This window comes from Hyperolius riggenbachi, chromosome 4, assembly GCF_040937935.1.
Source record: "Hyperolius riggenbachi isolate aHypRig1 chromosome 4, aHypRig1.pri, whole genome shotgun sequence".
NCBI classification, from domain to species: Eukaryota; Metazoa; Chordata; class Amphibia; order Anura; family Hyperoliidae; genus Hyperolius; species Hyperolius riggenbachi.
The window spans coordinates 322,210,136-322,232,884 of record NC_090649.1 but is presented as its reverse complement, the minus strand read 5'-3'; the positions used below and the strand labels follow the sequence as shown (position 1 = coordinate 322,232,884).

The following is a 22,749-nucleotide window of genomic DNA, read 5'->3' as shown; positions in this document are numbered from 1 at the left end:
TAAAAGTTGCTTTCATCCGAAAAAAGTACTTTGGACCACTGAGCAACAGTCTAGTGCTGCTTCTCTGTAGCCCAGGTCAGGCGCTTCTGCCGCTGTTTCTGGTTCAAAAGTGGGTTCATGCTTCCATCTGCTGAAAAGCTTTATGGAGATGAACATTTCATTTTTCAGCATGACCTGGCACCTGCTCACAGTGCCAAAACCACTGGTAAATGGTTTACTGACCATGGTATTACTGTGCTCAATTGGCCTGCCAACTCTCCTGACCTGAACCCCATAGAGAATATGTGGGATATTGTGAAGAGAAAGTTGAGAGACGCAAGACCCAACACTCTGGATGAGCTTAAGGCCGCTATCGAAGCATCCTGGGCCTCCATAACACCTGAGCAGTGCCACAGTCTGATTGCCTCCAAACCACGCCGCATTGAAGCAGTAATTTATGCAAAAGGATTCCCGACCAAGTATTGAGTGCATAACTGAACATAATTATTTGAAGGTTGACTTTTTTTGTTTTAAAAACACTTTTCTTTTATTGGTCGGATGAAATATGCTAATTTTTTGAGATAGGAAATTTGGGTTTTCATGAGCTGTATGCCAAAATCATCAATATTAAAACAATAAAAGGCTTGAACTACTTCAGTTGTGTGTATTTGAATCTAAAATATATGAAAGTCTAATGTTTATCAGTACATTACAGAAAATAATGAACTTTATCACAATTTGCTAATTTTTTAGAAGATCCTGTATATTACACTGCATCCATTCTAACTCACCGCTGCCATTTCTACTTCCAGCCGCTAGGGGGAGCTCCGGTTGCAGTTTTCTTCACTGGTAGGACAGCCACTCGTTTTCTCTTCTCGTTCCTGCAACTTCTGCCGCTAGGTGACGGACCTGAGAGCTCCGGTCTATCGGGGGATGCAGAACGAAGGGACACACGTCTGTCTCCGCCGCTGTCGCTCGAGATGTGAGCCAGGATGGGTGACGTCATGTTAGCTCTTGTGACGTGCCTGTGCTGGTGGCCGCACGCGTGCCGCTGAGGATGGCACATGCAACCCACGTGACCACAGCCCCTCTGCTATTGCTGTGCTAGAAGGTAAATACAGCTCTAATAATTCCATTCTGTCACGAGCAATAGCCGCTCTGCACGCCCTGTATTATTGCTGAATACAGAGCTATGTGGAGGTGATGCATGTAAACCGGGACAGATGGGGAGTGTGTGCTGTGCCAGGGAGGTTACGGGGAAATGTAGGCACCCGAATTTCCCCTCAATGGTGATATCTAACTGGGCGCCTATGTCAGAGCCCAAACTTCCATCGCTAGCAGGCTGCGCACATTTCCAGGTTTCTAACCTCCCATATCGGTGGCCAGAGAGACATTTATCTGTGACCAGCGAGGCGCCATGTATATGTGACTGACTGAACTCGCCTCTCAGGGTTTTCAGGCCGATGTGGGGGCGGGGCTCAGTGGCGCGATTCAGTGTCAACAATCTGTAAACTAATTTCTGCCCCCAGAAATGTAATTCTATTGCATCCATTCTAACTCACCACTGCCATTTCTAGTTCCGGCCGCTAGGGGGAGCTCTTGTTACAGTTTTCTTCACTGTTAGGACAGCCGCTTGTTTTCTCCGGTCTATTGGGGATGCAGAGTGAAGGGACACGTCTGTCTCCGCCGCTGTCGCTCGAGATGTGTGTCAGGAAGGATCAGAGCAGGGACAAGGTCCTCCACCACCCAAGGCTGAGACACCAACGTGCGCCCCTCCATCCCTCCCACGCCAGCGGTCACACACTGATTGCTATTAGACTAAGAGGGCCACAGGGCCCACAACCTCCCCAACACCTTAATCTCTAGTTATCTGGCTTGCAGTCACTGCTATGAATCCCCTTTTCTTATTTCTTTCTGCTTCATACACAATTAGGAATGACAGCTAAATGAATTGTGCGCCCCCTCCTACACTGCGCCCTGAGGCTGGAGCCTCTCCAGCCTATGCCTCGGCCCAGCCCTGGGAAGGATGATGTCATGTCAGCTCCCGTGACGTGCCTGTGCTGGTGGTGCCGCTGAGGATGGCACATGCAACCCACGTGACCACAGCCCCTCTGCTATTGCTGTGCTAGAAGGTAAATACAGCTCTAATACCAGTCTGTCACCAGCAGTAGCCTCTCTGCACTCATTGCTGAAGACAGAGCTATGTGGAGGATGGAGGTGATGCATTATATGTAAACTGGGAAAGATGAGGGAGCGTGTGCTGAGACATCTATGGAAAAAATGCACTGAGGATAAAATTGGGACGGTAAAACCGAAATTTTTTGGTGGGGGTAATCAGAGCTAAAAATCCTATTCTCACTCTGAACCATCCCTCAACTTATGGCTGACCTTAACACCCCCTCTCCCATATATAAACTTAACCACCTTCCCCTCATGGCAAATTTCCACCTAAAAACAATATTTTAATGAGTGCCTACATCAGTAGTGAACTCTTTCTCCAATAGCGGGCGCCCTTATTTCCTAACCCATGTGCTGAGCTGTGTATGCGTATCATTTAGCAATGTATTGATATTTCCGTGTGTAAAGTTCATGTATATAGAAAGCTATATATGTGTACAAGCTAAATATGGGCTATAAGGCCATCTATCCACAGGCAGTTAAAGGCGGTAAATTCACCGCCTTACAGCTGCTCCCGTTGACCGGCCTGTCGCTTGCTAACACAGGCATTGTATAAGCGCCCCATGGAGCGGACATGACATGAGACAGTATTTTGTCGCCCGGTCATTCTGCTGCGCATCATGTGACAGTCTGCCATTGTGCTGCATGTAATTGCAGCCAAAAGGCACTTTGTGGCCGAGAGGCGGAACTGCCCGATAAGCGAGTAGTTCAGTCACCCGTTGAAAAGAGGCCGAAGGGTCGGTTCACACTGGCTCCTGACAGTGTCTTGTTTAGCTAATGCTGAACGCTTTTCTGAAACAGAGAAGAAAAGTGTTTGCTATCGGTTCCCGTCATTCCATCGACACCTTTTGAGCACCCTAGGGGGACATGGACCGAGACACCAGGATCTGTTGTGTTGTTTATACAAATGATGCGAAAAGCCATAACTGTCGTTTATTAATCGCTCCCATACACTGCTTGAACAGCAAACACAGCAATGCCCATTTGAACTGTCCCTAAGACATGAAAGAGCACCTGAAGTGTACTCAACAATAAAAGTGATATCATTTACATGTAGTAACGATAAAGAATTGGAAATGTAAGATGTATCAAGCGAAGTGTATCAAGCGAAGTGCCTGAAACCCTACCGTAACCCCTCCTCTTTCCTGGTTGTTCTCCTAAAGCCTTGCTGGACCAGCCCCAGCTTTGTGGTCACCCCCAGTGCAATAGCCTAATCACGTGATTCATTCTTGAGGAGAGGAGGACTCTTACACGATTAGTCCGCGGCTGCTGAGCAACAGGCTGTTTCGGTCACTTTTAGGCCAAGTAAGTAATGTGCAGTTTCAATTGCTGATTTTTATTTATTTTTTATTACACAGTGATGTCACTTTTATTGTGAGCACACTTCAGGTGTTCTTAATTTTGCTGAGCAACAGGCTGTTTCAGTCACTTAGCATGTTTTACAGTTTCAATTGCTGCTTTTTTTTTTCTATTACTACACGACGCCACTTTTATTGTTAAGTACACTTCAAGGGAACCTAAAATGAATGTAAAAAAAAGTTTCACTCACCTAAGGCGTCTACCAGCCCCCTGCAGCCACCCTGTTCCTGCACCGTTTGACGAAATCGACACTTAGTCACTGTGGGGGTTCAGAGGATTGTTCCGTGATGACGCAAGCACAGGCGACTGCAGGGGGCTTGTAGAAGCTCCAGGTTATGTTCACTTTAGGTTACTTTTCAGGTGCTCTTAAATGTATTTATTTATTTTTTTTGTCTGTGGGTTAGGGAGAACTTCTTTAAAGGGAACTGCACACGTTCTCATTCACACTCCCACCACTGGGAACGTCCTGTGCATGCGCAATGGATCAGAACAGTAGCGCTGCACATTATGCTCACTTTGGATCCGGTACAGTGAAGTCTTCAGTCATAAAAAGGTATGCTTGACTTTTTCTGGTAAGCGTGCATTTAGTGGTAACTTTTCCATATTCCGTTGGCTTTTTTGGGCGTCCAAATCTCCAGGTGACCTTTTTTTTCATGGACGCAGCAGTAGAAACTGGTTTGATGCTACAGATGTCACTTTTTTTTACATAAGTAAAGATCTGCTTCAACATGATCACATTTCTGATTGCTAGACCTACCATGCCAGACATTCGATTTGTTTTTAGTAAGTGAAAATATTAGAGACCCTGAAGTAAAAAAAAAAAGTGCCCAGGGGGCAGGGGCGTAACAATAGATCATGCAGGGGATGCAGCCACAGGGGGCCCCGTGGTGAAGTTTCTTTTCCCTGTCCTGAGAGACTGACAACTAAGGGCATGGAGAGAAAAAGCTTTCTGCTCTCTGCACAATTGTACCTCATGACTGCATCTGCTCAGCTACTGATTAGGAATCATACAAAGTTTTGTAGACAGTCCCTATTTAGTGTGAATCAGGCTCGTGTATACAGGGCCCTGCCCAAGCCTTTCAACCCCCTTTCCAAGTGCTGTGTACTGTAGTGATGCTGGAGAAGCCCGCAGAGCCAGTTCTGCTCCATCAGAAGAGGACTGAGTGTAATAAGCTGAGGCTGGGAGAACACTGGTCTGTCGGTTTTCTGTATGTGTTTTCTGCACACCTTGGACTTGATTCACTAAACCGTGATAACTCAAATATCTCACCTTATCAAAGATATCACACCTTATAAAAAGACATCACACCTTATGACAAGATATCACACCTTATGAAAAGATTTCACACCTTATCAAAGTGAACATGTCTTATCAGGGTAGCATAGCGAGCGATACTAACTTATGCCTGCTAATTGGCAATGGCACTTGGTCCTGCCCTGAGCCCCTACGGGTTCGTAGTGCTCGCTATACTACTCTGATAAGGCATGTTTACATTGATAAGGTGTGATATCTTTCCATAAGATATGATATCTTTACATAAGGTGTGATATCTGAGTTATCACGGTTTAATGAATCAAGCCCCATGTGTGTCTGTATGTGTGAAAATATACACGTTTTATCACAGAAGCTAATGTAATTGATAGAGAAAATGCATGCAGTGGCTGACTGCTGTCAGTTTTTTTCTGCATGGGGAAACACATTTAACCACTTGCCGACCGCACACTCATAACGTGCGTCGGCAAAGTGGCAGCTGCAGGACCAGCGACGCAGTACTGCGTCGCCAGCTGCAGCCTAATTAATCAGGAAGCAGCCGCTCGTACGAGCGGCTGCTTCCTGTCAAATCACGGCGGGGGGCTCCGTGAATAGCCTGCGGGCCGCCGATGGCGGCTCGCAGGCTAGATGTAAACACAAGCGGAAATAATCCGCTTTGTTTACATTTGTACGGCGCTGCTGCGCAGCAGCGCCGTAAGGCAGATCGGCGATCCCCGGCCAATCAGCGGCCGGGGATCGCCGCCATGTGACAGGGGACGTCCTGTCACTGGCTGCACAGGACGGATAGCGTCCTGTGCAGCCCGGATCTCAGGGGGGGAGCAGGTAGGAGAGGGAGGGGGGAATTTCGCCGCGGAGGGGGGCTTTGAGGTGCCCCCCCCGCCACCCACAGCAGGCAGGAGAGATCAGGCCCCCCCAGCACATCATCCCCATAGGGGGGAAAAAAGGGGGGCAATCTGATCTCCCTGTCTGCACCCTGATCTGTGCTGGGGGCTGCAGAGCCCACCCAGCACAGATCAATCAAACCAGCGCTGGTCCTTAAGGGGGGGTAAAGGGTGGGTCCTCAAGTGGTTAAGTGTGCACTAGCCAATTTATTAACATTAGTTCTCAGTTTACCTGTGCTGAAACCGACAGGGTGGGGGGCCCCAATTCAAAATTTCTCAGGGGTTCCCAGCAATTTCTAGTAACGCCCCTGCTAGGGGGGTACTTACCTAGAAAGGGGAAAGCATCTGGATCCTTAAGAGGCTTCCCCTGTCCTCAGCAGAGGCGATCCAGTGGTGGGACCCTGAAAGTCCTCTTGTCAGCGCTGCACACATGTGCAATAGCATCTTTCTGCTTGGGCTCCGTCAGAAATAGCTGAGCCCGATCCGGTCTACAGAGCGGATCCAGCCGGGCTATTTCCGTTCCGCCAGAGCTGTAACGTAAAGCTGCTACTGATCGGGGATTCCAGTGCTGGATCAAGCTCGCTGACGAGGATGGGAGAAGCCTTTTCAGGATACAGAGTCTTTCTCCTCCTGAGGTAAGTTTTTTTTTCCTATCAGTTGCTTGGCATCCTGCTGATCTTTCATGCATCCGTAGTGTCTGAATTACACGCCTGAAACAAGCATGCGGCAAATGCAGTGAAACTTAAAGGGAACCTAAACTGAGAGGGATATGGATGTTTCCTTTTAAACAATACCATTTGCTTGGCAGTCCTGCTGATCTATTTGCCTGCAGTAGTGGTAATTACACACCTGAAACAAGCATGTAGCTAATCCAGTCTGACTTCAGTCAGAGCATCTGATCTGCATGCTTGTTGAGGGGTTGTGGCTAAAAGTATTAGAAACACAGGATCAGCAGGAGAGTCAGGCAACTGGTATTATTTTAAAAGGAAAAATCCATATCCTTCTCAGTTTGGGTTCCCTTTAAGTCTTTAACATCTTATCTGCATGCTTCGTTCAGGTTCTATGGCTTTAAATAGTAGAGGCAGAGGATCAGCACGACAGTCAAGATATTTGCATTCTTTAAAAGGAAATAAAAATAGCAGCCTCCATATCCCTCTCACTTCAAGTGGCTTTTAAGGTGCAACAATAGTTCAGCCAGGCCACAGAATGGGTCCACCAGGTGGTGAAGCATGTTGCATAGTTACAGGAGGTGTGTAAGAATACAGTGCATGTGCTTACAGTGGATGGTTAAGTGTACAACACAGGTGCTTACAGTGTGTGGATGAGTATACAGAGCATGTGCTTATATTGGTTTATTTATTTATTTATTGTATTTATAAAGTGCCAACATATTACTCAGTGATTGACATTAGTTAAGGTTACAGACAATATTTAGGGGTGACATACAGCAATAAGACAATACAGGAATATCTACAAACCAGATCACGCAGCACAGTATGAGTATAAAGTAATGCTTAGTCAGTCACTGGATGGGAGCATGGAGATTAGGCAAGTTAAGTTCACTCAGATTCATAGGGATGGGTGTACTGTAATGGAGGTGCATGAAACAGGTAGGAGACGTAAGGAGGAGGACCCTGCCCGAAGGCTTACATTCTACAGCGAGAGGTAGGGACACAAAAGGTAGGGGACCAGATTTCAGCTGCGGGTTAGAGCACTAGTGGGCGGGGGGGGGGGGGGAGGGGGGTAGGCCAGAGTGAAAAGTTGATTTTTGAGGGCCTTCTTAAAGATGTTGAATGAAGGGGAATCCTAATTCAAGGAGGACCCTGCCCAACGGCTTACATTCTACAGCGAGAGGTAGGGACACAAAAGGTAGGGGACCAGAGTTCAGCTGCGGGTTTAGAGCACTAGGGGGGGGGGGGGATGTAGGCCAGAGTGAAAAGGGTGATTTTTGAGGGCCTTCTTAAAGATGTTGAATGAGGGGGAAACCCTAATGGTGTGTGTGTGTGTGTGGGGGGGGGGGGGGGGGAGTTCCATAGTGTTGGAGCAGCTCTTGATAAGCCTGATCCGGCCGTCGCCGCTATCCTCCGCATCCTGCATCCTTCATTATGGCTTCCGCTAACTTCTGGAGTTGGTGCTTACTGCGCAAGCCTGGCCGCATGCCCTGCCGCACTAACGCCACCAGGAGCATTCTGCGTCTGAGGTGTACTACCGGCCCCGACTGGGTTAAGTTACTGGGTTATCCATATTCATATCTGGGATATCCATAACGGATCATCAGGAAGGCGAAAAAGGATGGGGAGGGAGCAATCATGACGAAGGTGGCTGAGGGAGCCCCAGGTTTGTATGGGGTTTTTTTTGTTATTATTGATGTACATTTTAAGAGCCAGCATGCTGGATCTTTAGTGCTCCTGGACAACCCCCAAATGCATTGTTCTCCCACTAGCCCCGCCCCCAAAACTACTTTATCTTGCACCCTGCATATTCTCAGTTGAACATATATGCAGATTTACTGCCCTGGGGTTTCTTTCAGCCCATAGAAGTCTGTGAGTCCCTCTCTGCAGGTCCGCTTGGGCTTCACGCTCCCGCTCTCAGCTCCGTAGTGGGTTGGGGTCTTCGTCACAAGTGCGCTTCCACCGCCGGGAGCATTCTGTGCAGGCGCAGTAGCACTCTACCTGCAAAAGTGTGCTGGATGTATTCATTGCAGGCTTTCTTGTATGTGCTACCGACCAGTCTCCCTGTTTTAGTATTTACGCTTGTGTAGGACATAAAGAGTACTTGAGTCTTGACAGGCTCTGACTTGATGATGAGTATTAATTGGGGAGGAGGGGTGTCGTGCGGTTAAATACTTAACCTGTTCTAGCGTCATCCCTCCAAAGAGATAACTGCTTTGCCTCCCTTAGGAAAAAGGGCCCTTGCCATTTTCTTTTTTTCTTCAAAGTGGCTTCCGAGGCTCTGGCCACCCCCATCTGCATTGCCACTGCCTGCCCCTAGCTCAGCAGCCACTGCTTAAAGGACAACTGTAGTCATAAGAATATGAAAGCTGCCATATTTATTTCTTTTTAAATAATGCCAGTAGCCTGGCAGCCCTGCTGGTCTATTTGGCTGCTGTGGTGTCTAGATCTGACAATTTTGTCAGAAACACCTCATCTGCTGCATGCTTGTTCGGGGTTTATGGCTAAAAGTATTAGAGGCAAAGGATCAGCCGGATAGCAATGTAACTAGTATTACTTAAAAGGAAATAAATATGGAAGCCTCCATATTCTTCTCATTACAGTTGTCCTTTAATAGGTGGGGTCGTGCCGCGGCAGGGCAGGTGGAGGTTTCCAAAGAGCTTCAACAGTCTTCATCAGAAACATAGCCATGACTGTGTTGCTAAGGAGGGGATGGAGCATCACCTGTGACCTGGAGATGTCACTATAGGTAAGTATATTCAGTACTGTGCCCCCCCCCTTCTCCCCCCCCCCCCAATCATGTAATAGGCAACTGTGTATCACTCTCAACAGGACACTAGTTTTTTCTTTGTGACTTGAGACTAATTTATGTTAGTATCTTTATATGATGGGCATAGCACCATGTATTGTCCTTAAAAGATACCTCAGGATAAATATTTTTCAAAAAGGACGCCTAATGTGTGTGTACTGTTCTGTACTTCCTGGTCGGCGCAGTGAGTGCCCTCCGATCTGGAGATACTGCGCTGCTCCACTTGGGCGCCTTGTGACCACACAACTGCACTTAAGTCTTATGGGGTCACTGGGGAGCGTGGTCGAAGGTGCCCAAGTAGACATACTGCACATGTGCAGCATAGTATCTCTGGGTTAGAGGGCGCTGACCAGGAAGTACAGATATTTGATAATCACCCGAGAACTTAGGGAGACGCTGGGGCACAGAAGGTACGGTAAGTATGTGCGCATTTCCTCTGACACACATTAGGCATTGTTTTTTGAAAAATATTTATCGCTAAGGTATCCTTTAAAGCAGAGGTCCCCCCGGTAGTCCGTGGGCGGATTTCTGGGGGGCCGCGGCGGATCTGGCCTTTCTCCCTCTCCCCTAACCCCCCCCAATCCCCCCGACCCCCCCCCCCCCCCCCCGCGGCTCCTGTTACCTTATGAGCGGGCGGCCACTTCCTTCCTTATATTCCCCATAGCCCCTCTCCGCTTTGCAGCATTTCTTATCACAGCAGCGCTTCCTGTGCGGCTGCTGTAAGAAGGGAAGGAGGCGGGGCAGCAGATCCCATGGTAATGGCGATCACCGCTACAGGAAGCCGCTGCCCTGCTTCCTTCCCTTACAGCAGCCGTGCGGGAAGCGCTGCTGTAATACGAGATGCTGCAAGAGGACAGGAGCTATGGGGAATATAAGGAAGGAAGCGACCGCCCGCTCATAAGGTAACAGGAGCGGCGGCCGCAAGGGGGTTGGGGGAAGGAAGAGGGCACCTCTCCTAGCTACACTGGAGCAGCTATACTGGGGTGACTACTGGCTACACTGGGCTAACTACTAGCTTACTCTTCCTACTACCGCTTCCACGCTCTCCCATCCCAGGCTCTCACCCACGGTCTCCTCTGAGGATACCAGCACGTCTGGACCTATGATGAGTCACTTGAACATCCAGACTTCTGTGCCTCAATGCATGGGGGCCATTCCTAAACATTCTTATGACACTAACGCTTTTAGGGATACGAATGACTACAGTCATAATGTAGTTTATGAATGGGGGAGGTGGGAATCTTTTTACAGGTCCCTTAAGTCCATCCTAAAAAAGTTCACTCCCAAGAAAAATGTGAGTTTCAGCTCTCTGGATACTTCAGGGTTCTTATCAGATGTTTCTGAGGCCCCTGATTCAAGCCGCAGAGCTTTACAATCCATTTTTTCTAATGTCACTCATCAAACAGGGGACCCTCCATTGCTTCAGACATCAGGGGTTCCCATTCCTCAACCCTCTTACTACAGGACACAAAGGAAACCAAACAAAACAAAGAAACGAAAACAAAAAAGAAACGTGTTAGACGAGCAGGGTACAAACATAGAAAGTCGAATAACCAGGTAGCTTCTAGTGCAGAGTCCACTACCTGTAATGTGGTGAATCTCTCCAGTTACACCCTTTCCCCAGATCAGGTCAAATTATTGTCTAGAGGCTTATCCTTTGCTCCTTCAAATCATTTTGATTTATTTCGGACAATCCTGGACCTCAATAAATTTGTGCGAAATTTAGTAGTGAGGAAACATTTTTTTGAGGATCCTTCTGAAATGACTGAATCTTGTGTGCCAATGTCCTTGTCACGGAAACAAATTGAGGATGTTCCCTCTTTCTGTGACATTAGGAATGTTTTGGCGCTCCAGGCCTTGGATGACAGGGGTATGGCTGAAGTAGATATCGATCAGGTGGTACCTATCAAGATTTCTAACCCTTCTTTTTATCCAGTCAATGCAAGGTCTCCTTAGATTGACGTTTTCCAGGACCATATAGAGAGGGAGCTTACCGATCTGTCGAGGTTGTCCAGGGCACCGTCTGACCTCTCGCCCTCCGAGCGGCAGGCTCTGATTTCTCTTCAGAGTAATACGGACATTGTTATCCGCTCGGGGGGGGGGGGCAGTTGTTATCCTGGACGCCGCAGACTATCGGTCGGAGGCCTTGAGGCAGTTGGGGGATGCTGATGTGTATCGACCCCTACTCCGAAATCCTACTTTGGACTTTCTTGGTGATCTTCGGGAGCTCTTGGAATTGGGACAAAATATGGGCGTCATTACTAAAAGTATGTCAGAATTTCTATGCCCATTACATCCTATTGTCCCTGTTTTCCATCACCTCCCGAAGATACACAAGCCGGGCGCTCCCCCGCGGGGCCGACCCATTGTGGCGGGTATTGGCTCCATGGGCGAGCGCCTGGGTGAGTGGGTCGATTCACATCTACAGCCCCTTGTTTTGAGATTGCCAGGGTACTTACAGGACACTCGCCACGTTTTGTCCAGTTTTGCAGATGTGGGAAGAACATTTTCATTGGGTGACCTTGGATGTCACCTCTTTATATTCCTCCATTCCGCAAGGACTTGCCTTGAAGGCTCTATGTTTCCATCTTGGGAAATATTCAGCCTTTGATGCCTATTTGCAATCCTACCTTGTGAGGGCTGTGGAGTACCTCCTCACGCACAACTATTTTATGTTTGATTTGGGGTTCTATCTCCAGAGATGCGGAGCTTCCATGGGGGCAACGTTTTCCCCCTCCTTGGCCAACCTATACATGGGCTGGTGGGAGGAGCTCCGCATCTTTGGAGATGAGAACCCCTTTGCCTCCCATATCGTTTGGTATGGCAGGTTTATAGACGATTTGCTTTTGGTGTGTGTGTGTGTGGGGGGGGGGGGGGGGCTCCCAGCCTTTTGGAGGATTTTTTGGCTTATGTCAATTGTAATGAACTCAATCTGAATTTTACTATGAGCCATCATAATATACATATTGACTATCTGGACCTGACCCTGACTGGAGACACTTTACTTCACTGAGTTTCCACCAGGACTTATCGTAAGCCCACAGCAGGAAATTCTATACTCTTTGCCAGTTCTTGTCATCCTAGACATACCATAAATGCCATTCCCACAGGGGAATTCACTCGGGCAGGCCGCAACTGCTCCAACCCAGTGGTATTGGAACAGAAATGCAATTTGGTTGAGGAAAGATTAAGACAAAGAGGGTACACTAGGAAACAGTTAGCTTGGGGACGACTCAGGGGCACAAGGAAACCACGGAGTGAACTTTTACAAACTAGGAGCCGGACTGGGGACCGAGACGACACGGTGACTTTTATAACTGAGTACAGCCTTGAGTTTAATAAAATCACAAACATTGTGAAGAAATATCTTCCAGTGCTGGATTCCGATTTTAAGTTCAGGGCAATTTTAAAGAAGGGGTGTCGCTTCTCCGCCAGAAGGGCACGCACCTTGGGATCTATCCTTTCGCCCAGTTGTTTTCAGTCCGCCCTTCCGTCTCGTACCCCTACCTGGCTTGCAACAGTGGGATCTTATCCCTGTGGGTTTTCTACCTGTAAATATTGCCACTGTCATAAAAAGGGATCGTCCATCCTCTCTTTTGCGACTGGTAGCACTTTCCCCATTAAACAGTATGTAAATTGCAACACGAGGTGCGTTATTTATGTTATTTCTTGCACCTCGTGCCGCTTGCAATATGTGGGGTGCACCACTCGCAACTTGAGAGCTTTCATTGCTGATCATTATTGTGGTACAAACTGGAAAACTTTTAAGAAGTTGGCAGTTTCTAAACATTTTGAAAACATCCATAAGGGTGATCTCTCTTCTTTTGCTTTTCAAGGGGTAGAACAAATAGTGAGTCCTAAGAGAGGCGGTGACACTCACAAATTACTTTTGAGGCGAGAAGCATATTGGATCCACAAGATGGACACTCGCACTCCAAGGGGTCTCAACACACGTTGGGATCTAAATCTAGTTTATGATTGCTAATTTTGCCTCCTCTATTTTTGCTCCTGTCATACAGAATTCAAGTATGTTTTTTCCTCTTTTTCTTTTCTATATAGTTTGCTATTTGTTACTTGAAGCTTTAATGTTTCTTCCAGAGGTGACTTTTTATACATTATATCTTTTAATACCATTTGACTATTGTTATTAATGATAATATTTTTCTATGTATTCATACATTGTGTGTATTTGTAATGTCTCCTTTAAGGTGATGGCTGACTGAGGTATAGGGTGGAGTTTGTTGCTCTCCCACCTACTTAAAGCCCTCCCCTTGCAGGTTCACTTTTAGCTATGACTAAGGGCAGATTGTAAGCCTGACACGCGTCAGTTGAACCTTGTGGTTTTATGCATTTGTCATGTGGAATTCCTGAATAAAGAATACCAGCTTTTTTCAACCAATGGTCGGTTTGCGGATCCCTCTGTGTACATTTGTGGACTGGCTTGGCTTACCTGATCCTGCACCCACTGGTTTGTTATATAGGGGGTAGAGCGTTTTGAACTTTCAACTTTCTTCTAACTACTAGCTAGTAGTTAGCCCAGTGTAGCCAGTAGTTACCCCAGTATAGCTCCCCCAGTGTAGCTAGGAGAGGTGCCCTCTTCCTTCCCCCAACCCCCCCGCGGCCGTCGCTCCTGTTACCTTGCTATACTGGGCAAACTATACTTGCTATACTGTGGTAACTGTACTAGCTATACTGGGCTAACTGTACTAGCTATACTGGGATAACTATACTTGCTATACTGTGGTAACTGTACTTGCTATATTGGGCTAACTGTACTTGCTATATTGGGCTAACTGTACTTGCTATACTGGGCTAACTGTACTTGCTATACTGGGCTAACTGTACTTGCTATACTGGGGTAACTGTACTTGCTATACTGGGGTAACTGTACTTCCTATACTGGGCTAACTGTACTAGCTATACTGGGCTAACAGTACTTGCTATACTGGGCTAACTGTACTAGCTATACTGGGCTAACTGTACTAGCTATACTGGGCTAACTGTACTAGCTCTACTAGCTCTACTGGGCTAACTGTACTAGCTATACTGGGCTAACTGTACTTGCTATACTGGGCTAACTGTACTTGCTATACTGTGGTAACTGTACTTGCTATACTGGGATAACTGTACTTGCTATACTGGGCTAACTGTACTAGCTATACTGGGCTAACTGTACTAGCTATACTGTGCTAACTGTACTTGCTATACTGTGGCAACTGTACTTGCTATACTGGGCTAACTGTACTTGCTATACTGGGCTAACTGTACTAGCTCTACTGGGCTAACTGTACTAGCTATACTGGGCTAACTGTACTAGCTATACTGGGCTAACTGTACTTGCTATACTGTGGTAACTGTACTTGCTATACTGGGCTAACTGTACTTGCTATACTGGGCTAACTGTACTTGCTATACTGGGCTAACTGTACTAGCTATACTGGGCTAACTGTACTAGCTATACTGTGCTAACTGTACTTGCTATACTGTGGCAACTGTACTTGCTATACTGGGCTAACTGTACTTGCTATACTGGACTAACTGTACTGGCTATACTGTGGTAACTGTACTAGCTATACTAGGGTAACTCTACTAGCTATACTGGGCTAACTGTACTAGCTATACTGGGCTAACTGTACTAGCTCTACTGGGCTAACTGTACTAGCTATACTGGGCTAACTGTACTTGCTATACTGGGCTAACTGTACTTGCTATACTGTGGTAACTGTACTTGCTATACTGGGCTAACTGTACTTGCTATACTGGGATAACTGTACTTGCTATACTGGGCTAACTGTACTAGCTATACTGGGCTAACTGTACTAGCTATACTGTGCTAACTGTACTTGCTATACTGTGGCAACTGTACTTGCTATACTGGGCTAACTGTACTTGCTATACTGGGCTAACTGTACTAGCTCTACTGGGCTAACTGTACTAGCTATACTGGGCTAACTGTACTAGCTATACTGGGCTAACTGTACTTGCTATACTGTGGTAACTGTACTTGCTATACTGGGCTAACTGTACTTGCTATACTGGGCTAACTGTACTTGCTATACTGGGCTAACTGTACTAGCTATACTGGGCTAACTGTACTAGCTATACTGTGCTAACTGTACTTGCTATACTGTGGCAACTGTACTTGCTATACTGGGCTAACTGTACTTGCTATACTGGACTAACTGTACTGGCTATACTGTGGTAACTGTACTAGCTATACTAGGGTAACTCTACTAGCTATACTGGGCTAACTGTACTTGCTATACTGGGCTAACTGTACTTGCTCTACTGGGCTAACTATACTTGCTATACTGTGGTAGCTGTACTTGCTATACTGGGCTAACTGTACTAGCTATACTGGGGTAACTATACTAACGATATTGGGGTAACTATACTACCTAACTAACTATACTGGGGCAACTATAGTCCTTATACAGGGGCAACTGTGTTAGCTAACTATACTGGGGGCAACTATACCTACTTACCTATATATTACACTCAAAATCGGGGGAAAAAGGGGGGGCAGCCGCCGCCACTAACCACGCCCCCCAAACCCCCCGCCCTCCCAGGGGGGCCCCGGAGAAAATTTTGGTCGGGATAGTGGGCCCCGGGCTCAAAAAGGTTGGGGACCTCTGCTTTAAAGGCTATCCAAGCTGAAAAGTAAAAGTTCCAGCACCTAGAAGTCTGTGTGGTCCGTTACTGCAGTTCAGCTGCCCTGCAGTGCGCCGCTAGCCCCTTTGTAAGATCACCAACTCCAGCTGTGGTCACGGTCTTCTGCACATACGAGGGCATCTCTGCGTGCCTTTCACAATCTCACGAGAATGCGAGAGGTGCTTGGATACGCCCATACATCCGCAGAAGGCCGCAACCACAGCTGGAGTTGGCAAGCTTATGGAGGGGAAAAGTTGTGCATTGGAGGGCAGCTGAACTGCAGCAACAAACCAAACAGTCTGCAAGGGGCTGGAAGAAGCCCCAAGTAAGTAAAACTTAACTTTTACTTTTCAGCTCAGATATCCTTTAAGAGCAATGTACAAAATTCATTTTGTTAAAGATGGATAATGTTTACCAAATTTGATATTGTAAGAGTCTTGTGCTCATCATTTTGTAAAGACAGCTGAATAGTGATGTATGTACTGTGTTTATAGAGTGTTCAACATTACATGTAGCCTGTTTGTCTATGGATGTTTAGGGGGTGCTTTGTGGTACAATGGTACAAGCAGTGTTCTTCCCAGAGCCTATTGGCCAGGCATTCCGCCTAGGTAAAATTGGCAGAAGCCCAGCTGACTTAATTAGCCCCTGCCCGGCAAGAAGAAGAGGGGGGGCAGGGGCACAGGCAGAAGGATGTAGCCGCTTACCGCTAGGGAGCCAGTGATGCATGGGGGGGGGGGGGCTATCTCTGCCCTGACTGATCTGACTCCTTGGACCCTGAGTAATGCACTGTACAGGGGATCTGGATGAGGGGCCAGGGTTGCCAGGGTGACATTGTACTGGCTGTGGCATTGCCACATGTACTTAGGGGGGGGGGGCTCTCCGTCTGAAAGAGGTGTTTGAGGATCTCGCAAATTCCATTGGGGGGGGGGGAGTGGGGGTCTTTGGCACACACACACACACTCTTCGGTGTGACCCTCCCTTTCCACCCAGCTTGACCTTAGGGCCTTTTTCCACTAGCTGTGATCTGCTTCAGAAAGCAGCAGTCTTGATGATCGCAATGGGCCATGTGATAACGTGTAAATTGCAGTGCTCATTTCCCAGTAGCGTACGTCATGTTTTTCCAAATCTAAATCGTCGGGTGATTGTGCTCCGTTTCCGGCAGCTAAACAGCACAATCACAGGTAGTGGAAATTGTAGCTTACGCGATCTCAGCGTGATTGCGCTTCCTAGTGGAAAGGGGCCCTTACTTCCCTACCTGGCTACTTTTTTATGCCACCCGGCTGGAAAAAAATTCTGGGGAGAACACTGCTAAAAAAGAGAATGAAGCGAGAGATAAAGAGCATAAGAAAGGTGAAGGATGAGGAAAAAATGTATGTCTCAATGGGTCACGTGACCAGCTCTGCTTCAAAATGAAAAGTACTTGTTGAATGCGATTTGTAGGAAAGCAGAAGAGAGACAACACCGAAAAGGAGGAATTTTTCTACATGCATAAATACATACAATGACAGCAATAAAATAATTGTTTGTGGAGTATGTGAATAAATTGTTTTTCTATCAAGCGACAATTTCATGTCCTTTTTGGAGTGACCGGTCCACCACCGACACCCGAATGTTTTAAACTTTTTAGCGTACTTTTATCTTTTTGGCGCCTCTGTACATCTTATGATCAAAATTTTCCACCCTGGTGGAAGGGTGATACACCCCTCTTTCTTCTTCAGAGAGCGACATCTTAATCCTGAGTGGGGACAGGTCTAATCTCCCCACCTGCCTATACAGTGGTTGCCTATGCGGTAACCCTTGTTTGTGAGTATAATACATACTTGTCATTTTTCTCCTGATTCCAGTACATACTACACTATATTGGGCTCTCGGTTTTTCTCTGTTTATAGCAATAAAATACCACACATGGCATGCCTGTAATGTGATCTGTAAAAGAGAGAGAGTGGCCTACTGGGGATGCTGGGAGTGGAAGGGGAGAGCGATAGCGGCTTTTTAATGGTCTAGAGGAGAGAGTTATGCTGGGCATACATGGCTCGATGCCCCCTTATCAATCAAGCCGCTGATGGCTTGATTGATAATATCCGACGTGTCCGATCGCCGCGGGGATCGATTCCGCGCTTGATCCCCGCAGGCGGACAATAGCGGCGAATCAATTGGGAGATAAAAAGCGCCGGCGGGTACGAGCGGGAATCGATTCAGGTGCACAAGCGGGGACGCGGCAGGAGTCGATCCGATTAGCCGCCGGATCGACCTGTGTATGCCCAGCATTAGGCTAGTGAGGAGATGGGAGAGAAGGTCAGGGCAGATTCTAGGTTGAATAGCTCTCAGAGCACAGCTGTAAAATAATTCCCCCCCCCCCCCCACAGAAACCCTGTGAATCCGCAGCAAGAGGAGCCCCCAGTGTTAGGTAGTCACCTGTACATGTAACTAGATGTGGAGCCCCCATTATTGTTAGCCAAAGAGGGCCCCCAGGATAATGTGGCAAGAGAGGGCCCCCTAGTATAAGGTGGCAAGAGAGTGTGCCACTAGTATAGGTAGCCAGAGTGCACCCCCATATATGTAGCTAGACCCCCCAGTATAGGTAGACAGAGGAACCCCCCAATGTTCAGGTAGCTAGAGAGTCCCCCAGGATAGGTAGCCAGTTAATCAGGTCATGTCAGCACAATAGCCAGACCCCAATTACGTGTCCGAAAGGGACAAGCCATGCAATCAGTAGGGGAATATATTTGTTACATTCCCCTACTTTGCCTAGCGTGGGAAGAGACGTCTCTCAGCTTCTGAGGTAGATAGGTAGCCAGAGAGCCAACGCTACATCGAAAAAGGAGTGCCTGGGAAATTTGGGCACCCAGAAAAGCAGAGAGTAGAATATTGGTAAATTTATCGATATTCTTCTATCATAGTGGAAATGACGATAGTAAAATATCAGTCATACATACCAATATTTTACTACAGCTAAACAGAACCCTATTCCCACACTGAACATTATGGATGCTTAACCTTAACCACTTCCACGTACCGGCTAACCTTAACCACCACCTCCCACACGGCTAACCTTAAACCTTCCCCAGCCACCAATCATCCCCCCAAAAATTTTCCCGGTGCTGCCAGAGGTGCCCATTCAAATATCGGCGTTAACCTTCCTTGCGTCAAGGACAAGCCTGGCTCATCCATGAAAAACTAGCTAGGATTGGTATGGACGAGTCAGGCTTGTCCAACAATTACAATTACTCACCTGCGGCATTGCTGGTATGTGGGATCCCTCGTTAGCACATCGCGGCTTCTCTGCGAGCACATTTCCGACGTCTTCTCGGCAATCCCTGTTGGCAATCTCCATTCTTTCTTGTTCATCACTTCCTGTTCCTTGGCAATCACATGTCCCCCAGCAGCCTCTGCTGTCGGGCGTATACAGCGGCATCACATTGGGCAGAAAATTCAAATTTTTTTGTATTGGATGCAATGCAATCTGTATTAGATCCAATATTTAACTATCATCTGTATGCAGATGACACCTAAATCTACCTCCACACCCCTGATATATCCACCACTACCATGGACAAGGTCTCCTCCTGCCTATCAGCCATCTCCTCCTGGATGTCCTCTAGGTTCCTGAAACTAAATCTAGACAAAACGGAATTTATGATCTTCCCACCCCGGCCATCCATGAACCTCCCAGATGTGCATGTCACTGTTAACCACACTACCATTCGCCCTACCTCTCAAGCCCGTTGTCTGGGTGTCACCCTGGACTCCTCACTTTCCTTCACTCCCCAAAACCTCACAAAGACCTGCAACTTCCACCTCCGTAACATCTGTAAGATTCGCCCTTTCCTGACCTTTGCCACCACCAAACTCCTCAACCATACCCTCATAATTTCCCGCCTTGACTACTGCAATGCCCTTCTGTCTGGTCTCCCTATGACCCGAATAGCCCCACTGCAGTCCATCATGAATGCGGCAGCCAGAATTATCCACTGCTCCCATCGCTCCACCACGGCGGATCCCCTCCTTGAATCCCTCCACTGGCTTCCTATCCAGTCTAGAATCAGATTCAATATACTTTGTCTGACCGACAAATCTGTCCACAAAACCTGTCCAACCTACATTTCTGATCTTACTCAGAGGTACACATCTAGCCGCTCGCTCCGCTCTTCCAATGAACGTCACCTGACCGCCCCCCCACATCACCCAGTCCCATGCACGCCTCCAGGACTTCTCAAGAGCTGCTCCAACACTATGGAAGTCCCTACCTCCACCCATTAGGGCAGCCCCCTCTTTCAACATTTTCAAGGCCTTCAAAACTCACCTTTTCACTCTGGCCTACTACCGCTCACAAGTGCTCTAAACCCACAGCTGAACTCTGGTCCCCTACCTTTCGTGTCCCTTCCTCTCTCTAGATTGTAAGCCTTTGGGCAGGGTCCTCCTCCTTTTGTGTCCTACCTGATCATGCACCTCCATTACTGTGAACCCATGCTATGCATTTGAGTGAACCTAACTTGCCTAATCTCTATGCTCCCATCCAGTGACTGACTAAGCAGTCCAGGACGGAGCCTGGACACGCACGCTTTACCAACCTGACACGGAGGACGGAACTACCAGCGCTGCGGCGTGGAAACGTGGAGGACATCAATGCAGGTTAGCCGGACATGTGAGATGAGCCTTTGTTTTTATTGTACATGGTACGCATATGCTTTTATTAGGGGCTAGACCCATATTAAATAAGGATTTTACGCAATGAGAAGCGGATGTCTTATGTTTTCTTCTAGCCACCTGTTGTAGTGATTATATATTTGCCTGAATACAAAGCAGAGATTTGGTGAGCAGGGGATTGAGGGGAGGAGTGTGACTCCCGTTCCTGCATGCGGTGTCTTTTCCCAGAGCATGGTGTGTTGTGTTGACACAGGGTGTACGAGTGTTTAAGGATTACCCGCTATGTGCCTGCTCTCTTTTTGACACAGGTTTCTAATACAGCACAGGAGTTAACTCCAGAAGCGCTGCTGTGAACGATATACTTTTGCTGTGAGGAGAACTGATTGGTTTTGCTCTTTTTGGCAGTTAGCTGCATATTGGAAGGACTTTACAAGAGGTGGTGAGTGCTGTGTCGCTTTTTGAATTTTGACTAAGCATTACCTTGTACTCATACTGTGCTGCATGATCTGGTTTTTCATGTATTCATGTATTGTCATATTGCTGTATGTTACCCCTAAATATTGTCTGTAACCTAAACTAATGTCCAGCGGTGCGTAATATGTTGGCGCTTTATAAATACAATAAATAAATATGAAAAATTCAAAGTGTAAAAAAAAGAAAATATGGGCAACACTACTGCTCATAAGAGCAAACAATAAAGAAAAAAAATAAAAAAGGTGCTTTCTTTATATTGCTTACTTGCAGTCAGCTTGCAAGGCTGCGACTTCACAGTGGTCCGTCAAAAAAGCGTACAGTATAAAGAAGCGCTTAAAAACAATTGTATATCTTTTGCTACAAAAATCCTGCATAAATTGAACAACAGGGAGGTTATGGGGAAATTCTAGCGCCGAATTTCACCTCCATGTCAATATCTAAATGGGCGCCTGCAGTATGTCAGTGCCCAAACTTCCACTGCTAGCAGGGTGCGCAAATTTCCTGTTTTTTAGTCTCCCATATAGGTAGCCAGAGAGCCATGTATATGTGACTAGAGGAAGCTCCAGAAATGTATCTTTTATGGCGAAGGCCCTATTTCTGGTACACTTTAAGGTTTCCCCTCAATGGCAATATCTAAATGGGCGGTATCGCAGCGCCCAAACATCCGTCGCTATCTGGGTGCCCAAATTTCCAGTTTTATACATTTTCATATAGGTAGTATAGGTAGCTAAAGAGCCAAGCTTCTAAGGGCAACAATGGTTAATTTGCATATATTCAGCAATGATGCACTGGGAGACATCTCAAGCTCACTCCAACCTGAATTATCACAAATTCTTTCTGTTTTAAGAAAGCAAACTCTTGTTTTCCTTAGTATTTTAGTAAGGGGGCTTTTAGGACCATTGTAGCTCCTCACACACTCCAATAAGTTCTGGTTCACCATGAGCTTGCTGGTTAGTCTGTACCTCACTGTGCTAGAAGGTAAATACAGCTCCAGTTCCAGTCTGTCACCAGCAATAGCCTCTCTGCACGTCCTGTATTATTGCTGAAGACAGAGCTATGTGGAGGCGAGGCATTACATGTAAACTGGGAAATATGAGGGAGCATGTGCTGAGGCATCTATGCAAAAAGCGTGCCCGGTAATACCGAGAACTTGACCACCTACCCCCCATGGCTAACCTTAACTATCCCCCCCCCCTTTCCCTCAACCCACTGTAAAAGGGAAAAAAAAACAAATAGAACCGATTTTTTGCAAATTTCTTTAAAAAACCTATATTTGAATGAGTGCCTATGTCAGCGGTGAAATCTTCCTCCGATAGCGGGCACCCATATTTCCTGAGCTGTGTATACTGCTGTGCTGTATGTGTATCGTGTAGCAATGTATGCGTAAAGTTCATGTACTGTATATAGAAAGCTATATATATATACGTACAAGCTAAGCATTGTCTATGAGGCCCCTTATCCACAGGCAGCTGATGGCGGTGAATTCAGCACCTCACAGCTACGCCCATTTACCGGTCAGCCGCTTGCTAGCGCTCGGTACAGGCATTGTATAAGCGTCCCCATGGAGTGGACCCGACATGAGATGGTATCTTGTCGCCCGGTCATTCTGCTGTGCGTCGTGTGACCAGTGGTTTACTAAACAGTCTGCCATTTTGCTGCATGTAATTGCAGCCAAAAGGCGCTTTGTGGCTGGGGGGCTTAACTGCCCAACAAGCGAGTAGTTCAGTCACGCGTGGAAAAGAGGCCGAAGGGTCGGTTCACATGGGCTCTTGCCAGCGTCTTGTTTAGCTAATGCTGAACGCTTTTCTGCAACAGAGCAGAAAAGTG

General features: G+C 47.1%; 1 long non-coding RNA gene across 1 annotated transcript in view; it reads left to right on the top strand.

The window, feature by feature from the left end:
* Positions 1-836: 836 nt before the first annotated feature.
* The window catches only part of LOC137570803 (uncharacterized), a 54,853-nt gene continuing 32,940 nt past the window's right edge, over positions 837-22,749 (top strand). Inside the window, exons 1-2 of the long non-coding RNA XR_011031189.1 lie at positions 837-1,090; positions 1,913-2,111. This is a non-coding gene — a long non-coding RNA (uncharacterized lncRNA). The remainder of the gene's footprint in view (positions 1,091-1,912; positions 2,112-22,749) is intronic.